The sequence below is a fragment of the Nerophis lumbriciformis genome, linkage group LG38 (genome assembly GCF_033978685.3).
Source record: "Nerophis lumbriciformis linkage group LG38, RoL_Nlum_v2.1, whole genome shotgun sequence".
NCBI classification, from domain to species: Eukaryota; Metazoa; Chordata; class Actinopteri; order Syngnathiformes; family Syngnathidae; genus Nerophis; species Nerophis lumbriciformis.
In genome coordinates this window covers 24,341,874-24,361,653 of record NC_084585.2, presented here as the reverse complement: position 1 = coordinate 24,361,653, position 19,780 = coordinate 24,341,874, and the positions used below count along the sequence as shown (strand labels likewise).

The 19,780-nt window shown below is 44.6% G+C and overlaps 1 protein-coding gene across 1 annotated transcript in view; it reads left to right on the top strand.

The window, feature by feature from the left end:
* The first annotated feature begins 7,642 nt into the window (after positions 1-7,642).
* Positions 7,643-19,780, top strand: part of LOC133578052 (uncharacterized) — a 55,600-nt gene continuing 43,462 nt past the window's right edge. The window contains exon 1 of the mRNA XM_061932179.2: positions 7,643-7,764. The gene's annotated coding sequence lies outside the window, so the exon portion shown is untranslated. The remainder of the gene's footprint in view (positions 7,765-19,780) is intronic.

Sequence of the window (19,780 nt, the reverse complement as noted above, 5' to 3'; positions counted from 1 at the left end):
AGACTTAACCTCCTCATCAAGTTGGTTCTTGTTGTCTTGAAGAGCTTTCACTTTCGCCCTCATGTCACAATGTTGTGTTTCCGTCGTTTCCTTCTGAGACTCAAGTAGAGATAACTTGTCAGTGAGGGACTTAACTTCCTCACAAAGTTGGTTATTGTTTTCGTGAAGAGCTAGAATTTGTGTCCTCAAGTCATCTTTCTCCCTCTCTTTGGTTTCATTTGTGATTTGATAATTTTGTAGGCTATTTTTGTCTTCAGAGATTTCAGCATCTGAACTTAAAGCCTCATTGTCAGTTGACTCATTTTGACCCACCTCACGTTTAAGGACACTTTTGTGATTAATCATAGTTTTCTCTTTTTCTTGATAAAATTGAACTTGTGCTTTGAAGTTAGCACATTGGGTCTCCATGTCGGCATTACGAGACTGAAGCACTGCCAGCCGATCATTCAAATACTTAATTTTATCATCTTGTTGGTCCTTGTTTGCTTGAAGATTGTGTATTTGTCCACTCAAGTCGTCATTCTCCATTTCCATCTTTGCTATCTGAGATTTAAGGCGAGCTAGCTCATCACTGAGAAACTTAATTTGATCATCTTGTTGACTCATGTTTTCTGGAACAAAATGAATCTCTGTCCTTTTGTCTCCGCCGTCAGTCTCCATCTTGAAACTTTGTGATTTAAGCTGAGCCAATTTGTCTTTAAGGAAAACATTCTGTTGATTTACTGTGTCCTCATTTTGTTTGGTTTCTTTAACTTGTCTTCTTAAGTCTGTAATTACTGTCTCCATGTTGTTTTTCTGCTGTTTAAGCTGAGACATCTGATCTATGAGCTGCGTATGTTGCTCGTGCAGATGGTTGTTTTCCACAGAAACTTTGATTCGTGCGGTTATGTCGTCATTGTTGTCCATGTCCATGTTTACATTTTCAGATTCAAGATGAGCCGACACTTGACTGACAACTGTCACCTCACATGTATTTTCTTTTGGAACATTTGAAAGTTGAGATTGAAGATACTGAAGCTGTTTCCTCGAGTTGTCTCTCTGTGTTTCCATTTCCAAACATCGACATTGAATCAGAGAAATCTCAGAATTAATGTTCTCTGTTTCCATCTTGTCAGTCCGACTGTCAATCAATGTCATGTTATAAGTAAAGAGGTTATTCTGCTGACTGAGAATGTTTTGTTGAAGGTCATTTTCTCTCTCAATCAGAAAACTCTTACGCTGAAAATGACGGCCCAATGTTTGAGCTCTTAAATCATTTTTCTCTGTCTCTCTCTTTATATTCTCAGACTCCAGATGAGCTCGATTGTCTTTGATAAACCTTTTTTGCTCAAGCAACAAGCTCTGTTTTTCCAAATCGTCAACATGTTCCCTCAAGTGGTCCTGGTTAAACTGTTGCCTATTCATCCATGACATCCTTCAATCTTTTTTGACAAATTGTTATTTGTCAACCAATATTTAAATATGGTATTTACAAAATACCATAATTCAGCATGTTTGCCTAATTTACTCAAAACAGAACCTTCTTTTGACCTTTTGGGAACCATGGTCTGTCAATTTATCACAATAAGATAAAAATAAATCAAGTGTCGGCAGAATATTTCCGCTTTATGACATACTATGACACAGAATATGTTGTAGTACAAAATATTACATCAAAAATATGTATCAGCTTGTGATAGCAAGTATGAAGTCATTTTAGACTGATAAGCTCTAATCATAAGATGACATAGAGGGTGACAGTGACACATCGATGACAGTGACCTTAAGTTATGACATCATCAAAGTTCCTCAAGGTAAGCTGAGGACTCTCACATTTGGCTTCATGACAATTTACCTAAAACCCAAAACATTCTGCAGCAGCTAATATCACAGTGCTCTAATGAGAAATGACAGATTTTCAACTCTATTATAGTAAGTATAGTATCTTATAGTGCAGTTCTACACCACTGCAGACTACAAACAATAATGAGGGTGGCAGTGTGGTCTGGTTCACTGACATGCAATGGGTGAGGTTTGTTGCTGGTGGGGAAGTGACTTTTTCAAAATCAGATTTACAAATGTTTGAAACAAATGTACAAAATATACTCGGTTTGCAGCGTGCACAGTAATTATACAGTGGTACCTTGGGATATGAGTGTCGCTGTGACACAGCTTGCAGCTGAATACTCATATTAAGTAATAAAGTATGAAACATTTGAGGTGCTTACTAAAAAGTTAAAGTTAAAGTTAAAGTACCAATGATTGTCACACACACACTAGGTGTGGCGAGATTATTCTCTGCATTTGACCCATCACCCTTGATCACCCCCTGGGAGGTGAGGGGAGCAGTGGGCAGCAGCGGTGGCCGCGCCCGGGAATCATTTTGGTGATGAGGTCTGTCACACCGTTCCTCTCTATCTGGCTGTTATCTATTGTCCCCTTGGTCTCTATTCGGAATTTATCAGTGAATTTTCAGATTTTGTCGCTGATTAGTGACGCACGCAGACAATATAATTATAATGTATGATTTTAATATCCGTATAAATACCCTGTTAGACCCTCTGTGTGTGGCGTTTCAGACTATAATTGATAGCTGTGGTCTTACACAAATAATTAATGAACCCATGCATTTCAACGGTAGTACAATAGACCAAGTCCTTGTCCGGGGTGTCACCACCTCCAAAGTTATAGTACTCCCGTACACTAAAGTAATGTCCGATCATTACCTTATAAAATTTGAAGTTCTGACTCATTGTCAACAAGCTACTAATCACCGCTACTTAAGCAGCCGCAACATTATTGCTACGACTCTTCCTGGCCTACTACCTTCGGTAATGGCACCATTCCCAAATTATGTGGGCTCTATCCACAACCTCATTAACAACCTTAACGATGCCCTGCACAATGCCATTGATAGTATAGTAAAGCTAAAAAAGGCCCCTAAAAGGCGTATGCCCTGGTTGACAGAAGAAACCAGAGCTCTTAAACTATCATGTAGAAAACTGGAACGCAAATGGCGTGCGACTAAACTTGAGGTTGTCCATCAAGCATGTAGTGATAATTTAATGTGTGGAGAGGCGTTAGCTGCTCAAAGTCGTGACCCAGGATGGACCACTCCTCTTTGGATCAGTTGGTGACTTCTCTGCGTTGCTGACTTGTCTCCATTTAGGATGATCCCTGCTGGTCTCCCAATGGACTGGACTTTCACATGAAGTCGGCACCCGGGGTGACCACTCCTTATGCATCAGTCGGTGACGTCTCTGCGCCCCGACGTGTCTACATGCAAGAGGATCCCCTGTTGCACCCACTATGGACAGGACTCTCACATTAACTGTATCCACTTGGCATCCATTGCACCGGTCACCCGGGGCGGATCCCCGCATTTGCGGTCCCTTCCAAGGTTTCTCGTTGTTCCCATTGGGTTGAGTTTTTTCTTGCCCTGATGTGGGATCTGATCCGAGGATGTCGTTGTGGCTTGTGCAGCCCTGTGAGACACTTGTGATTAAAAGGGCTATATAAGTAAACTTTGATCAATATTGCGAAACAGCGTCGGACATTGAAATGAAGTAAAATAATTTAAATACAATAGAATATTGTAAAAAGCTTTATTGTCATCAAACATGATGAAGTCAGCATGATGAAATTACAGGTGGCCACTCTGTTAGGTGCAGTTAATATACAAGAAAATCAATTGATAACAATTGATACAAAGAGAAAATGGACTGCCAATCCATCGATGACCATCATTACTGCTTGTCCCTCCTAAGGATCCAAGGGGGTAAAAAACATAAAAATACAGAGAAACTCTACGATGATTGGTTGGTTTACGTATGAGAAAATCTATGATGATTGGTTGGTTTACGCATGATGAGTCACAATTGGTTAAAGTTAGGGCAAAACATTAAGGCAGACCAATCAGGCAAGATAGGGCGGGCAATCACGCTTTAAAATCAGGAAGCAAAATCAAAACACATTGCCCGCAATGGTGGCAGAAACCACGTGAGGCAACTGTTTTGTTTAAATAACTTTCTTCCAGTGTGCATCAATAGGCAATTTACCTGTACTTTTACTTAACTGAAATTATTTTCAAGATTTTATAATCGTTCTGTTCGTTCTGTGTATTTCCGGTTTTGTCACCTCTCCCGGGCAGAAGGGCGACGCAGCAGCTGTGCGGCTGGATCAAAAGAGACGTCGGAGACGATTTGCTGAACAAAAAGTTGCTTTATTACAAGCGAGCATCATTAAACAGGTCTGCAGTACCCGGAGGAGCTCATGGCAAAAATTAAGGACTCCTAACTTGGAGAAGCCAAACCATCAGTTTTATATTCCTTCTTTCTCTGTCTGGGTGTGTGCTAAGTCAGGACAGCACAACCTGACCATGTAAGGAGATGTTCGTGTGTAAGTGACTGGAAAGACAACAGATGTATACCATAACTTGTAGGTTGGACGTTTAAGATAAGCATGGAATCTCTCCTCCAGGATAGAGCTATAACTTTTGCATTCCGAAGCCTGGTTTTATTGCTTCTTGTAAGAGCTAATTCCAGTCCACATGCGAATGTCCAACTAAGACTCCTTAATGTATTATGGGCTCAATCATTATTTACTTAAACCTGGTGGTTCGCATTCTCTAAGTTGAATATAAACATTCACTATATGTTAAACATAATATGAGTCAATTAATTCACTAACTTGACAGTGCACAGCTGTGTGAGCAAACCTCTCGGGGAGGAGAGGGGAAAGCGTCAATACCGATTACCCAATGCTGCTTAGTTAACAGTACAAGAGTTACATATGATTCCCGTCCTGGCACAAAAATATGTTAACTTTTATTGATTTCTGTTTGTGAATGTCTGTTTTGTGGGAGTGGGACACACTTTTCCTTTGGCTGTGTTAGTGTCATTTTGCCATTGTGGTTTCTGTTGAAACAGTAATTTATCCTGTGCTGAAAAGTCCCCATTCCATTATATATTTTGGTGTTTATTTAATAATATTATTGTTTAACTGCCTTACTGCCTTTAGTTTAATTTGTTGTCAGTGCTTTCCCTCTCATTTTGTACAAGGTTCCACAAATTTGCAAGTAAAAAAATGTTAAAAAGACACACAGGCCATGCTTCAAGTTGATGTTTATCATAATAAACAATCAAACTGAGCCTTTATTCTCTGCCTACTTGTTTGGTACAAAGTTGTACATTATGTTCCATCCATCCATTATCTACTGCTTGTTCCTTTTGGGGTCGCGGGGGGTGCAGGAGCCTATCTCAGCTGCATTCTGGCAGAAGGTGGTGTACACCCTGGACAAGTCGCCACCTCATCGCAGGGCCAACACAGATAGACAGACAACATTCACACTCACATTCACACACTTGGGCCAACTCAGTGTTGCCAATCAACCTTGTTTTTGGCGGTGGGAGGAAGCCGTAGTACCCGGAGGGAACCCACGCAGTCACGGGGAGAACATGCAAACCACACAGAAAGATCCCGAGCCCGGGATTGAACTCAGGACTACTCAGGACCTTCATATTGTGATGCACATGCACTAACCCCTGTTCCACCGTGCTTGACATATATAATTATATGCATATGTAGTGTTGTTGTGGCAAGCTAGTTTTGCCGTGTAGCTTACGACAATTCTGTGGGGATAGCTTAATCTGTAGCTTAGCTACCTTTAATCGAGAGTAACTAGTAACTTAGCTCACTACCTTTAAGTAGCTTGCCCATTGCTGCCGAATGGCCCCTGGATAAAAACTGTTTTTAACTCTGTTTGTCCTGCTCTTGTTTGACCGAAATCGCTCCCCTGTTGGCGGCAGGTTAAACAAGTGCTGACCAGGGTGAGAGCTGTCTGCCAAGATTTTTTTTGCTCTGCCGAGGCAGCGAGATCGAGCAATGTCCTCGAGGGAGGGTATAGGGCGGTCGATAATCTTCGCCACTGTCCTGGTCACCCTTTACCATGGATTGGTTATCGACTTAAACAAGTTGAAAAACTTATTCGGGTGTTACCATTTAGTGGTCAATTGTACGGAATATGTACTGTACTGTGCAATCTACTAATAAAAGTCTCAATCAATCAATTCTCATCTGCAGCAGAGCAGGCATCAAACCACACAGTTACACAGTACATCAGCACTGCCTCCATGGTGGCCCGATAAAAAGATATAATTAATATATAAGATGCGCTTAAATACTTTAACATGTAACATGTCTTTTAAAAAGAAAAACAAACTTTTAGACGTAAATGTATACAAATATTACAATCTAATGTAGGATAAACTCTAGTACCGGTAATGTTATACTGTAATGTAATAATGTACAGCATTTACCTTGGAGTGTGAACTTCTATGGTATCTCTTTCAAGATGCTTTTCAGTCAAACACCATTGGCAGCTTCTCCACATTTTCATTGGTACCGGTACATGCCGTTTTTTTTAGATATTTAATGTCCTTGCCTGGCATTAATGACTCATTTTGCTTCAATAGTGCAGCCTAGCGGTTCGAGGTTTCCCACTGCTCAGCCAAGTTGGCTATGCATTCTGTCATATTTTTGATGATTTCCTTTAATTCATTTAAAATAAACCGCTTCTTCTCAGCACTGTCCTTTAAACTCATTGTATTTTTTCCCATGGTTGGAAAACCCAAGCTATGCTAATCTGTAGCTATAAGCTAATGCTAGTAAGTAAGTCCTGGTGTTTTGGTCGAAACTTAGAGTACAAGGTTTAATGTAACATTCCCCATGGCAACTAGCTGTTGGGCTTGTAACACACATTTTTGCTCACAACCTAAAGCCGAGAGACAGCTTGTATTCTAAGAAATACCACTGTGTTTAATTTCATGTCAGCGTTCTTTACACAGGAGAAACTAAAATATTTTTTTATATCATGCAAAAATGTTTGTTCCAGCAATTAGATATACAATGTGAAACTAATATATTACATAGGCTCATAACATGCAACTCAAGATACTATTTTCTTTTAAGTCTTCTTGATATGATTTTAATGATTACTTATGAAAACCTTGAATTGAGAAGCTCAGAAAATGTGGCATTTTCAAAGACTAAGCCATCAACATCAAAATTATGAGCAATAAAGGTCTGACTTATGTTTGCATGTAACGAGTTTATATCACATATTAGTTTGAAGTTGAATTGCTGACATGAATGAACTTTTACACCATATTATACTTTTTTAAGTTTCACCTGTATACTGCAAGAAAGATCACATATACTTAAGGTCACTCCTTCACCTTGAATTGTAAGAGACATTGAATTTCACACTCAAAACATAGGAAAGTATATCAAGTCAAAAGTTCAAGTACCACTGATAATCACACACACACTAGGTGTAGTGAAATTACTCTCTGCGTTTGACCCATTCCCTTGTTTCAACCCCTGGGAGGTGAGGGGAGCAGTGAGCAGCAGCGGTGGCCGCGCTCGGGAATCAAATTGCGCAGCAATAAGGCAATTGACCTGCATACACTAACCAGACATAAAATATGTGAGAACATTTTGTTTAAACAGTCTTGTTTTTTTCTTTCTTTTTTTTTCCAACAGTCCGTCCACCTCAATGAAGGTCATTAATCTTTCGAAGTAAAAGTGAGCTTAGAGGAACAGGCATCCTGTACATCTGACAAATCGAAACTGTAAAGCAGCAGAGTCAAAATGCGACTGAAAAATGCAGGGGAAAATTCAACTACTTGGACACCACCAACTGCAAATCAAGTGGAACAGCGGACTGGAAGAAGCCAAAGTACTTGCCATCATACTTTAACAAATATCTAGGATCATAACCACAAGGTAAGATAAACAAAATACACAAGACATAAACATAAAATTATGCAGTCACTCATTTTTTACATTCGAGAAGAAGATACAAAGGATTGTTAAACAAGAGGATCTAGAATTGGGATCATGTCGTTGTAGCTTGTGCAGCCCTTTGAGACACTTGTGATTAAGGGCTATATAAGTAAACTTTGATTGATAGTTTCAGCGCCTGTTTATGAAAGTCAAAATAATATTTGCTTTTAAATGATAATCCAAATCTGTATTTAAATTCCATCCATCCATCCATTTTCTACCGCTTGTCCCTCTCGGGGTCGCGGGAGCCTTTCCGAGCTGCACTCGGGCGTATTATATCAATTTATTTTACTCCGTTGAAATAAAAATGTACATGGTGTCTACAACCAAAAACTAATAACTAATAACTCTTTATGCAAGCAATTTCTAATGTACAGTATACTGTAAATAGTTCACAAATGATTAACTATTCCACTCACACAATGTAAGGCATACAATAAGACAATAGCCAACCTATTTTGGTCTAAAAATAGAAATAAAAAGATGTAAGGTTTTACTTCCTAATGCTGAAAAAAGTCTGTGCATTACGTTGTCTGCGCAACCAGGATAAGTGGCTCTCTGGTAACCAAGCAACGCAGGACGTTAACACCCAATCAGGTAATGGTGTCAATGATCAAGATTGGTTGCACCATCTTGTCATCTCGCCGTTGATTTTTTTCCCGCAGTGAGAAGAGAAAGTAAAAATGAGTGCTGCAGAGAGCAAATAAATTGTCAATAAAACAAGAAAACTCTCTCGACAGTATGGCAGTTTTTTTGGTTTTTTTAAACAGACCAAGGTGCTCAAAATCAGTAATACGACACCACCTTAGCTGGGCTCACCTTTGAGTACAGCCAGCACTAAATCTAAACAAATTGTTCATATAGTTTATATTTTACCACTTTGCACTATTTGGTACACTTAAGGGTTTCCCCTAAATTGCCAAGATACCTGTGGTGGGGGCGTGGTCACCATGACGTCATAGAGTAATTGCACAATTTTCCAGGATGACATGATTTTCTTTTAAAAGGCTCAAAAAATGGATACATACATTTAAAACAAATCTGTTATTATCAATTAACATTAACATCTTAACTTTTTTTTACCGTCATATTTTTAATTGTTGCTGCTTTTTGTTCAATGTACTTTGGTGAGATATTTTCGAGTGTTTACAGACTTTTAATGACTTTTGAATTTTTATTTCTGGTGTTATTATAAAATGTAGTCGTGTTTAGAGACTCTACTTCTGTTTAGAGACTTTAGTATTGCAACAACACATCGTCAGTAGGGTAAAACTAACCTGTCTCATGATGGTTATTGTCATGGGTATCAAACTCTGGCCCGCCGTGTAATTTCACTTGGCCCTTGAGGCGATATCAAATTAACACGAGAGCTGGCCCACCGATTATATTCAGCGGCGGTACCGCGGTAAAACCGCATTCACCACTAATTCTCATACTTATCAACCCTCCTGGGGGACTCTCAAATTTCAGTGCCCCTCCCAAAAATCGTCACGTCCGCTTTTCACCCAGTCCAGCTAATGCTGGCCCAGTCACAGGAAGAGTTAGGGCTGCAAGGGATTCTGGGTATTTGTTTTGTTGTGTTTATGTTGTGTTATGGTGCAGATGTTCTCCCAAAATGTGTTTGTCATTATTGTTTGGTGTGGATTCACAGTGTGGCGTATATTTCTAACAGTGTTAAAGTTGTTTATACGGGCACCGTCAGTGTAACCTGTATCGCTGTTGGGCAAGTATGCGTTGCATTTACGTGTAAGTGGTGCTGAAGTCGCACATATTTTGTGATAGGGCCGGCACATCGTTGGAATGGGTGAAAAGCAGACGTGACGACAGCTCGTGGAGGACGATAAACACAGTGCCTTTAGGGCACGCCCCCAAGACTGTGGACTGAGTGGACTACGGGGTATAATGACTGATGAACAACTTCGTACAATAATGAAAGATGCCTCAGCTCAAAGCAATTAATGAACTAGCATCCAAGAAAAGATGGCAGGTATCTGGCTTGGGCACATCAGATTAGATCAGTGTGTTGCAAACTGAGCAGTTTAAAGTCCAGAATGGTTGGTTTATTCATTGTTAATTTATTTTCCAATTTATTAGCCTGTGGAAAAAGTTAATGCTGATATATACCTCAGAAGGCTGCAAATAGAAAAGAGGCATTCAATTTTTATTTAAATTTAAGTTTCCAGTGAGGGTTGGACTCCGCCAAGGCTGCCCTTTGTCACCGATTCTGTTCATAACTTTTATGGACAGAATTTCTAGGCGCAGTCAAGGCGTTGAGGGGATCTGGTTTGGTGGCTGCAGGATTAGATCTCTGCTTTTTGCAGCTGATGTGGTCCTGATGGCTTCATCTGGCCAGGATCTTCAGCTCTCGCTGGATCGGTTCGCAGCCGAGTGTGAAGCGACTGGGATGAGAATCAGCACCTCCAAGTCCGAGTCCATGGTTCTCGCCCGGAAAAGGGTGGAATGCCATCTTCGGGTTGGGGAGGAGACCCTGCCCCAAGTGGAGGAGTTCAAGTACCTCGGAGTCTTGTTCACGAGTGAGGGAAGAGTGGATCGTGAGATCGACAGGCGGATCGGTGCGGCATCTTCAGTAATGCGGACGCTGTATCGATCCGTTGTGGTGAAGGAGCTGAGCCGGAAGGCAAAGCTCTCAATTTACCGGTCGATCTACGTTCCCATCCTCACCTATGGTCATGAGCTTTGGGTTATGACCGAAAGGACAAGATCACGGGTACAAGCGGCCGAAATGAGTTTCCTCCGCCGGGTGGCAGGGCTCTCCCTTAGAGATAGGGTGAGAAGCTCTGTCATCCGGGGGGAGCTCAAAGTAAAGCCGCTGCTCCTCCGCATCGAGAGGAGACAGATGAGGTGGTTCGGGCATCTGGTCAGGATGCCACCCGATCGCCTCCCTCGGGAGGTGTTTAGGGCACGTCCGACCGGTAGGAGGCCACGGGGAAGACCCAGGACACGTTGGGAAGACTATGTCTCCCGGCTGGCCTGGGAACGCCTCGGGATCCCCCGGGAGGAGCTGGACGAAGTGGCTGGGGAGAGGGAAGTCTGGGCTTCCCTGCTTAGGCTGCTGCCCCCGCGACCCGACCTCGGATAAGCGGAAGAAGATGGATGGATGGATGGCATTCAATTTTTATTTAAATTGTATTTGATATGCCATTGATATTTTTTAATTATTATTATTATTATTTGAAACTCGATTTTGCATGTCACTATAAAGCTATACAAGCCTTGCTTGTTCAATATTCAATGCAAAACTTGTTTGGGTCCCTATTAAAAGGTTAATTTGTTCAAACTTGGCCCGCGGCTTTGTTCAGTTTTAAATTTTGGCCCACTCTGTATTTGAGTTTGACACACCTGCTCTATGTGTTGTCTGTCTAATTGTAATAAATGCAGACGAGGCGTGTTGGCTGAGTTCTCAACGTTTACTCACACAGCGTGCTCATAACCACATTCTAGCTGCCGGCATGGCGATATACACCACTTCACTGGGCTACAGCGCATGCTCGTCACTGCTGTTGCATGCTGGATAGTGTAGTTCTTATATTCCCTCGCTCATAACATCACATATTTCCCCCTATAAAGAAATAATGTTTAACTCAATAAAGTGTTTTTTTTTATCTTTAACTTTTTCATTTTTTAGCATTGTAACCACATTTGCAAACAACTTTTCTCTTCATAGAATTTTCTTTCAATAAAGAAATAAAGTGCAAAAATGTCAAAGTATCATAACAAACAGTTATGTCAACACTTTTTTTCTTTTCTTTTTTTAAACAACTCGCAAAAACCAAGAGTTCTTAACAACTCTCAATCAGCCTCTTAGGTGGCTGAACATGTCTCTTAGGTCTAGACTGTCTCTCAACAGCAGGTGACACGAACACTGCTGTCAGTTCTTGGTCAGCAAGGTCAGGCTCCGTGTCAGCAAGTTCTGCAGGTCCAGCTGAGTCCTGTTGAGCCTTTTCCTGAGCTGCAATGTTGCCTTCAGTCAGCTGTAGTTGAAGATCCGTGCGGTTCCTTCTCAGAGACGATACATTTTCCATCTGGATCCTATACGAGCGTGGAGCAACTTCCTCTTCCACCTGTCCTTTTTGTCTCCATGTACCTGTAGAAATGTCTCTGACCTCAGCATAGGCAGGTGTTTTGCCGTTCTATCATGCAGCTGTTTTTGCTTCACTTTTTGTACTTCCTTAGCATGTCTGACTTTGTGTGCACCTTTGGGTGTCAGCAAATCCTCGTTGACTGGTAGGTTGGAGCGAATGCGCCTAAAAAATCAGCATTTGGGCTGGTGACAGTCCATTTTGTAGAGGCGCACTTCGGTAGATTAGTAAACTTTTCTGAAAGTCATTTTTGTCCTGTGATTTTTTTACCAAGTTTTTTACTGTTTTTACACAGCATTCTGCCAAACCGTTGGACTTTGGATAAGTTGGACTTGACGTGGAGTGTTGAAACCCCCATTCCTTGGCAAAGGCAGCAAACTCACAGCTAGAAAACTGGGGACCATTGTCGGAAAATTGTTCGCATGGAACACCATGTCTGGCGAAAACAGTCTTTAAATAACTGACAACTGCTTTACTCGATGTTGACTGCAACACTCCAATTTCCGGATATAGTTTGAAAAGTAGTCTGTGACTACCACGTTGCTCCTTCCATAAAAGTCAAATAGATCAGTTCCTACTTTGTAGTAAGGTCTGTGGGGCACTGGATGAGTCATCAGTGGCTTAGCTTGTTTTGGCCTGTAAGTTCCGCAAACTCCACATGACGTTGTTGTTTGGCTAATATCCTGATTGATCCTTGGCCAGTACATTACTTCTCTAGCCCTCCGTTTACACTTGACTTCACCGAAGTGGCCTTCGTGTATCTTTTCAAGCATCTGCTTGCGCAGTGAGTACGGAATAACAAATTTGCTCCCTTTTAGCACAATGTCATCCACCACTGTGAGCTCAGCTCTACAATTCCAATAGTCTTGTATTTTCAAGGGGCAATCCTTTTTGTTGTCAGGCCATCCATTCTGTACTGTGCTCTTGAGTTCTTTCATAGTTTCATCTGCAATAGTCTCTCTCCGTATTTGTTCTGTTCTGTCTGCAGTCACCGGCAAAGATGTCACAACCATATCTACATATGCCTGTATCTCTGTGCTATTTTCACTCTCTGCAAGTTCTCACTTATCCACTGCTCTAGACAATGTGTCGGCTGTGTACATATATTTTCCTTGTGTATATATCATGTGCACGTCATATTTTTGCAGTCGAATTAGCATGCGCTGTATTCGTACTGGACAGTCATTCAACGGTTTGTTCATGATGGACACCTACGGTTTATGATCAGTTTCAACTTGAAACATCTTGCCATATACATATTGATGGAAACGCTCACATGCATACAAACTTGCTAACAGTTCTTTCTCAATTTGATCATACCTGGTCTCGGCACATGTCAGTACTCTGGATGCATAGGCGACAGGTAGCCACTGCTCTTCATGTTGCTGCAGTAGCACTGCTCCCAGGCCGTATTGCGATGCATCTGCCGAGATCCTCGTGCTCTTCTTGGGGTCATAAAACTTTAACACGGGCTCCTGTGTAAGGGTCTTTTTCAGTTTCAGAAGACATTGTTCTTGCTCGTGGGACCATATTCATTCAAGACTCCTGAGAGGTGCTGACTGTGTTGACAGTTGTGGGACAAACTTGGCAAGATAGGTGACCATCCCTAGGAAACGTCTGACCTCATCTTTGTTGATTGGCCTTTCCATGTTGATTGCTGAAGTTTTTCTCGGGTCTGGCTTCACGCCCTCTTCACTCATAACATCTCCCACAAAGGTAAGTAACTTCACTCCAAACTCACATTTTTCTTTGTTAAGTTTCAGGTTCACCTCCCTTGTCTTGTCTAGCACTTGTCACAGTCTATCGTCGTGTTCTTTTCGGGTTGAGCCCCACACTATGATATCATCCATCATTGTCTCAACTCCGGGTATGTGCTCAAAAATCATGTGAATGGTCTTATGATATACTTCAGGCGCTGACAAGATGCCGTATGGTAGACGAAGAAACCTGTACCTGCCCTCCGGGGTGTTAAATGTGCACAGTCTTGAACTCTCCTCGTCAAGCTTCATCTGCCAGAAACCTGATGAAGCATCTAATTTGCTGAACCATTTTGCTCCAGCAAATTGTGCCATGATCTCTTCCCTGGTTGGTAACTTGAAGTGCTCTCTTCTGATCACTTTATTTAGGTCTCTTGGATCCAAGCGTATTCTTAGGGCACCTGTTTTCTTTTGCACAACAACCAGTGAGCTGACCCACTCAGTTGGCTCATCTATTCTCTTAATGACTCCCAACTTTTCCATTTGCGCTAGTTCATCTTTCAGTTTTTCCCGCAGAGCAAATGGGACTTTCCTGCATGGGTGCACAACAGGAAACACATTTTTATCTACACATGTTTTATGTAGTCCAGGTAGACATCCAAGTCCTTGAAAGCAGTCCTTATACTCTTCCATGAGTGAGTCCTGAGCATTTGCAGTTTCTTGAGATGTCACCACAAACACTCTTTTGACAAGATTGAGTTTTGTGCATGCACTGAGTCCCAGGATTGGTTGTACACTCATATCCACGATCAGTAGCTGTGCTCTCATTTGTCGAACCTTGTGTTTAAAAGTTGCAATACATCCGCCTTCAACAGAAACTCTTTCTCCAGTGTATCCACTTACTTTGGTTTTTACTGGATGGATTTTGCTCTCTGAGCTGCCACCTTAACGTGGTAGAAGAGTTAGCGTGTCTCTATGATCCTAGGAGCTATGTTGTCCAGGGGCTTTATGTCACCTGGTAGGGTCTCCCAATACAAACTGGTCCTAGGTGAGGGATCAGACAAAGAGCAGCTCGAAGACCTCTATGAAGAAAACGAACAAGGAACCCAGATTTCCCTCACCTGGACGTGGGTCACCGGGGCCCCCCTCTGGAGCCAGGCCCGGAGGTGGGGCACGATGGCGAGCGCCTGGTGGCCGGGCCTGTCCCCATGGGGCCCGGCCGGGCACATCCCAAAGAGGCAACGTGGGTCCCCCCTCCAATGGGCTCACCACCCATAGCAGGGGTCATAGAGGTCAGGTGCGATGTGAGCTGGGCGGCAGCTGAGGGCAGGGCACTTGGCGGTCCGATCCTCGGCTACAGAAGCTAGCTCTTGGGACGTGGAACGTCACCTCGCTGGGGGGGGAAGGAGCCTGAGCTAGTGCGCGAGGTGGAGAAGTTCCGGTTAGATATAGTCGGACTCACTTCGACGCACAGCAAGGGCTCTGGAACCAGTTCTCTCAAGAAGGGCTGGACTCTCTTCCACTCTGGCGTTACCGGCAGTGAGAGGCGACGGGCTGGGGTGGCAATTCTTGTTTCCCCCCGGCTCGGAGCCTGCACGTTGGAGTTCAACCCGGTGGACGAGAGGGTAGCTTCCCTCCGCCTTCGGGTGGGGGAACGGGTCCTGACTGTGGTTTGCGCTTACGCGCCAATCCGCAGCTCAGAGTACCCACCCTTTTTGGATTCACTCGAGGAAGTACTTGAGAGTGCTCCCCCGGGTGATTCCCTCGTTCTACTGGGGGACTTCAATGCTCATGTTGGCAGCGACAGTGAAATCTGGAGAGGCGTGATTGGGAAGAATGGCTGCCCGGATCTGAACCCGAGCGGTGTTTTGTTATTGGACTTTTGTGCCCGTCACAGATTGTCCATAACGAACACCATGTTCAAACATAAGGGTGTCCATATGTGCACTTGGCACCAGGACACCCTAGGCCGCAGTTCCATGATCGACTTTGTAGTTGTGTCATCGGAATTGCGGCCTCATGTTTTGGACACTCGGGTGAAGAGAGGGGCGGAGCTTTCTACCGATCACCACCTGGTGGTGAGTTGGCTGCGATGGTGGGGGAGGATGCCGGACAGACCTGGCAGGCCCAAACGCATTGTGAGGGTTTGCTGGGAACGTCTGGCAGAGTCTCCTGTCAGAGAGAGTTTCAATTCCCACCTCCGGAAGAACTTTGAACATGTCACGAGGGAGGTGCTGGACATTGAGTCCGAATAGACCATGTTCCGCGCCTCTATTGTCGAGGCAGCTGATTGGAGCTGTGGCCGCAAGGTAGTTGGTGCTTGTCGTGGCGGTAATCCTAGAACCCGTTGGTGGACACCGGCGGTGAGGGATGCCGTCAAGCTGAAGAAAGAGTCCTATCGGGTTCTTTTGGCTCATAGGACTCCTGAGGCAGCGGACGGGTACCGACAGGCCAAGCAGTGTGCGGCTTCAGCGGTCGCAGAGACAAAAACTCGGACATGGGAGGAGTTTGGTGAGGCCAATCTAAAACGACTTACGGACGGCTTCGAAGCAATTCTGGACCACCATCAGCCGCCTCAGGAAGGGGAAGCAGTGCACTATCAACACCGTGTATGACGAGGATGGTGTTCTGCTGACCTCGACTGCGGATGTTGTGAATCGGTGGAGGGAATACTTCGAAGACCTCCTCAATCCCACCAACACGTCTTCCTATGAGGAAGCAGTGCCTGGGGAGTGTGTGGTGGGCTCTCCTATTTCTGGGGCTGAGGTTGCTGAGGTAGTTAAAAAGCTCCTCGGTGGCAAGGCCCCGGGGGTGGATGAGACCCGCCCGGAGTTCCTTAAGGTTCTGGATGCTGTGGGGCTGTCTTGGTTGACAAGACTCTGCAGCATCGCGTGGACATCGGGGGCGGTACCACTGGATTGGCAGACCGGGGTGGTGGTTCCTCTCTTTAAGAAGGGGAACCGGAGGGTGTGTTCTAACTATCGTGGGATCACACTCCTCAGCCTTCCCGGTAAAGTCTATTCAGGTGTACTGGAGAGGAGGCTACGCCGGATAGTCGAACCTCGGATTCATGAGGAACAGTGTGGTTTTCGTCCTGGTCGTGGAACTGTGGACCAGCTCTATACTCTCGGCAGGGTCCTTGAGGGTGCATGGGAGTTTGCCCAACCAGTCTACATGTGTTTTGTGGACTTGGAGAAGGCATTCGACCGTGTCCCTCGGGAAGTCCTGTGGGGAGTGCTCAGAGAGTATGGGGTATCGGACTGTCTGATTGTGGCAGTCCGCTCCCTGTATGATCAGTGCCAGAGTTTGGTCCGCATTGCCGGTAGTAAGTCGGACACGTTTCCAGTGAGGGTTGGACTCCGCCAAGGCTGCCTTTTGTCACCGATTCTGTTCATAACTTTTATGGACAGAATTTCTAGGCGCAGTCAAGGCGTTGAGGGGATCTGGTTTGGTGGCTGCAGGATTAGGTCTCTGCTTTTTGCAGATGATGTGGTCCTGATGGCTTCATCTGGCCAGGATCTTCAGCTCTCACTGGATCGGTTTGCTGCTGAGTGTGAAGCAACTGGGATGAGAATCAGCACCTCCAAGTCCGAGTCCATGGTTCTCGCCCGGAAAAGGGTGGAGTGCCATCTCCGGGTTGGGGAGGAGATCTTTCCCCAAGTGGAGGAGTTCAAGTACTTCGGAGCCTTGTTCACGAGTGAGGGAAGAGTGGATCGTGAGATCGACAGGCGGATCGGTGCGGCGTCTTCAGTAATGCGGACGCTGTATCGATCCGTTGTGGTGAAGAAGGAGCTGAGCCGGAAGGCAAAGCTCTCAATTTACCGGTTGATTTACGTTCCCATCCTCACCTATGATCATGAGCTTTGGGTTATGACCGAAAGGACAAGATCACGGGCACAAGCGGCCGAAACGAATTTCCTCCGCCGGGTGGCGGGGCTCTCCCTGAGAGATAGGGTGAGAAGCTCTGCCATCCGGGAGGAGCTCAAAGTAAAGCCACTGCTCCTCCACATCGAGAGGAGCCAGATGAGGTGGTTCGGGCATCTGGTCAGGATGCCACCCGAACGCCTCCCTAGGGAGGTGTTTAGGGCACGGCCGACCGGTAGGAGGCCGCGGGGAAGGCCCAGGACACGTTGGGAAGACTATGTCTCCCGGCTGGCCTGGGAACGCCTCGGGGTCCCACAGGAAGAGCTGGACGAAGTGGCTGGAGAGAGGGAAGTCTGGGCTTCCCTGCTTAGGCTGCTGCCCCCGCGACCCGACCTCGGATAAGCGGAAGAAGATGGATGGATGGATGGATGGATGGATTTTGCTCTTAACAGTCAGTGTTTTGTAATCTTCCAAAGATAGCAGGTTTACGTGAGCACCTGTATCTAACTTGAATGGTATTGTTGTCTGATTCACTGTAATTGGAACAATCCATTCTTCTTTTTCAATTGTGCATGCTTGCACCACATTGACAATAAACTCCTCCTTATCATCATCTTCAACTGTGTGAACTTTCTGTCTTGAAGCTGCTTTGCAACATTTTGCATAGTGATTGCTATTTCCACAGTTACATGTTTTTCCATATGCAGGACAATATTTTGGCTTGTGGCTGCCTCCATGTTTACCACATTTAAATTCCATGGATTTGTCTTTTTGATCCTTTTGTTTGGTACACATTTTCTTTTTCCATTGTTCTTTATGTATTGCATGCACTGTTGTTTCACCTCCGTAGCTCTTTTGCTTGTGCTCTGGTGGTCTAAGCTGCTCTACACATACTGACACACTTATCTAACGTAAGCCCAGTTTCTCGAAGCAGTCTTTCTCTCAGTGTATTATCCATTGTACCACAAACAATCCTATCTCTCACTAATGAGTCTCTCAGAGTGTCAAATTCACATGTTTTGCTTAGTGTGTGAAGCTCTGCCATGTACTGATCAAAAGGTACTCCTTGCTTTTGGTCATGTGTGAACAACGTATATACCTCTCAAATGTCACGTTTTGACGAGGCACAAAGTATTCTTCAAACTTTGTCATTAGCTGTTCCATAGTCAAATTAGCTTCATCCAGCTGAAAGTTATTATATATCTCCAAAGCATCTTCTCCAATAACATGCAAAAGAATGTGAGCTTTCAGCTATTCATTGTCACCTCCTGCTCCGCTTGCTGCTAAATATATATTAAATCTTTGCTTAAAACGCTTCCAGTTATCGGCAAGATGAGCAGTTAGTAGCTGTGGAGGTCCTCTTACCTCCGGGTTCCTTGGACCAGCAATGTGAGACATGACGGCGTGGCAGTTTTGTGACTTTGTTTATTTTTCAATACAACTCAGCCTGCTTTAGTTGCTTTTCAGCAGCTCTTACGTCTTCTGCCTGTCTCGCTCTTCCGGTCGCTTTTCAGCCTTCCCCGTCGTTGTCGTTGTCGTCGTCTCGCTCCTCCTCGCGCGTGCTCGGCATTCACCAGCGGCTGTCTTCCTTCAACTCCAACTTCTCCTTCCTCGTCCTTCTCGGCTGCTGCCCTCTTTAAGTGTGACAGGTGATTGCACAAACGCGCCCAGGTGGGCCATCTACGCACCTCTCGCCCATCTCGGAGCCGGCTCCGGCGCGCCCCGCCTCGCTGCAGGTCCGCCGGCCACGCCTCCTCACAGTAGCATTGGGCTTGGTGGACTTAGCTTTTCAATGACTGCACTTTGGGGTAAGTCACCGGGACTCCACAGCTCTTTGTGTTGTTGGCTTTCCTCCAACTCGGGCACAAGATCCTCTTCTATTTGTTCAATCTGTTCCTTGTCCTCTGTGTCACTTTACCGCCGCTCATAGTCTTCACACACCGTAGCAAACTCCTCAGAAATGTGGCGTCCTTCGCACGTTTTCACACACGTGCTCTGAGACATCGTCCTTCTTCCGCTCGTCTTTCTTGGCTCCCTCGTGGCAAACATTCCGTCCGACGCTGCTCACGGCCACTTCTGACACCATGAGTTGACTGTCTAATTGTAATAAATGCAGACGAGGCGTGTTGGCTGAGTTCTCAACGTTTACTCACACAGCGTGCTCATAACCACATTCTATCTGCCGGCATGGCAACATACAACACCACTTCACGGGGCTACCGTGCATGCTCGTCACTACGGTTGCATGCTGGGTAGTGTAGTTCTTATATTCCCTAGCTCATAACATCAAAGTCT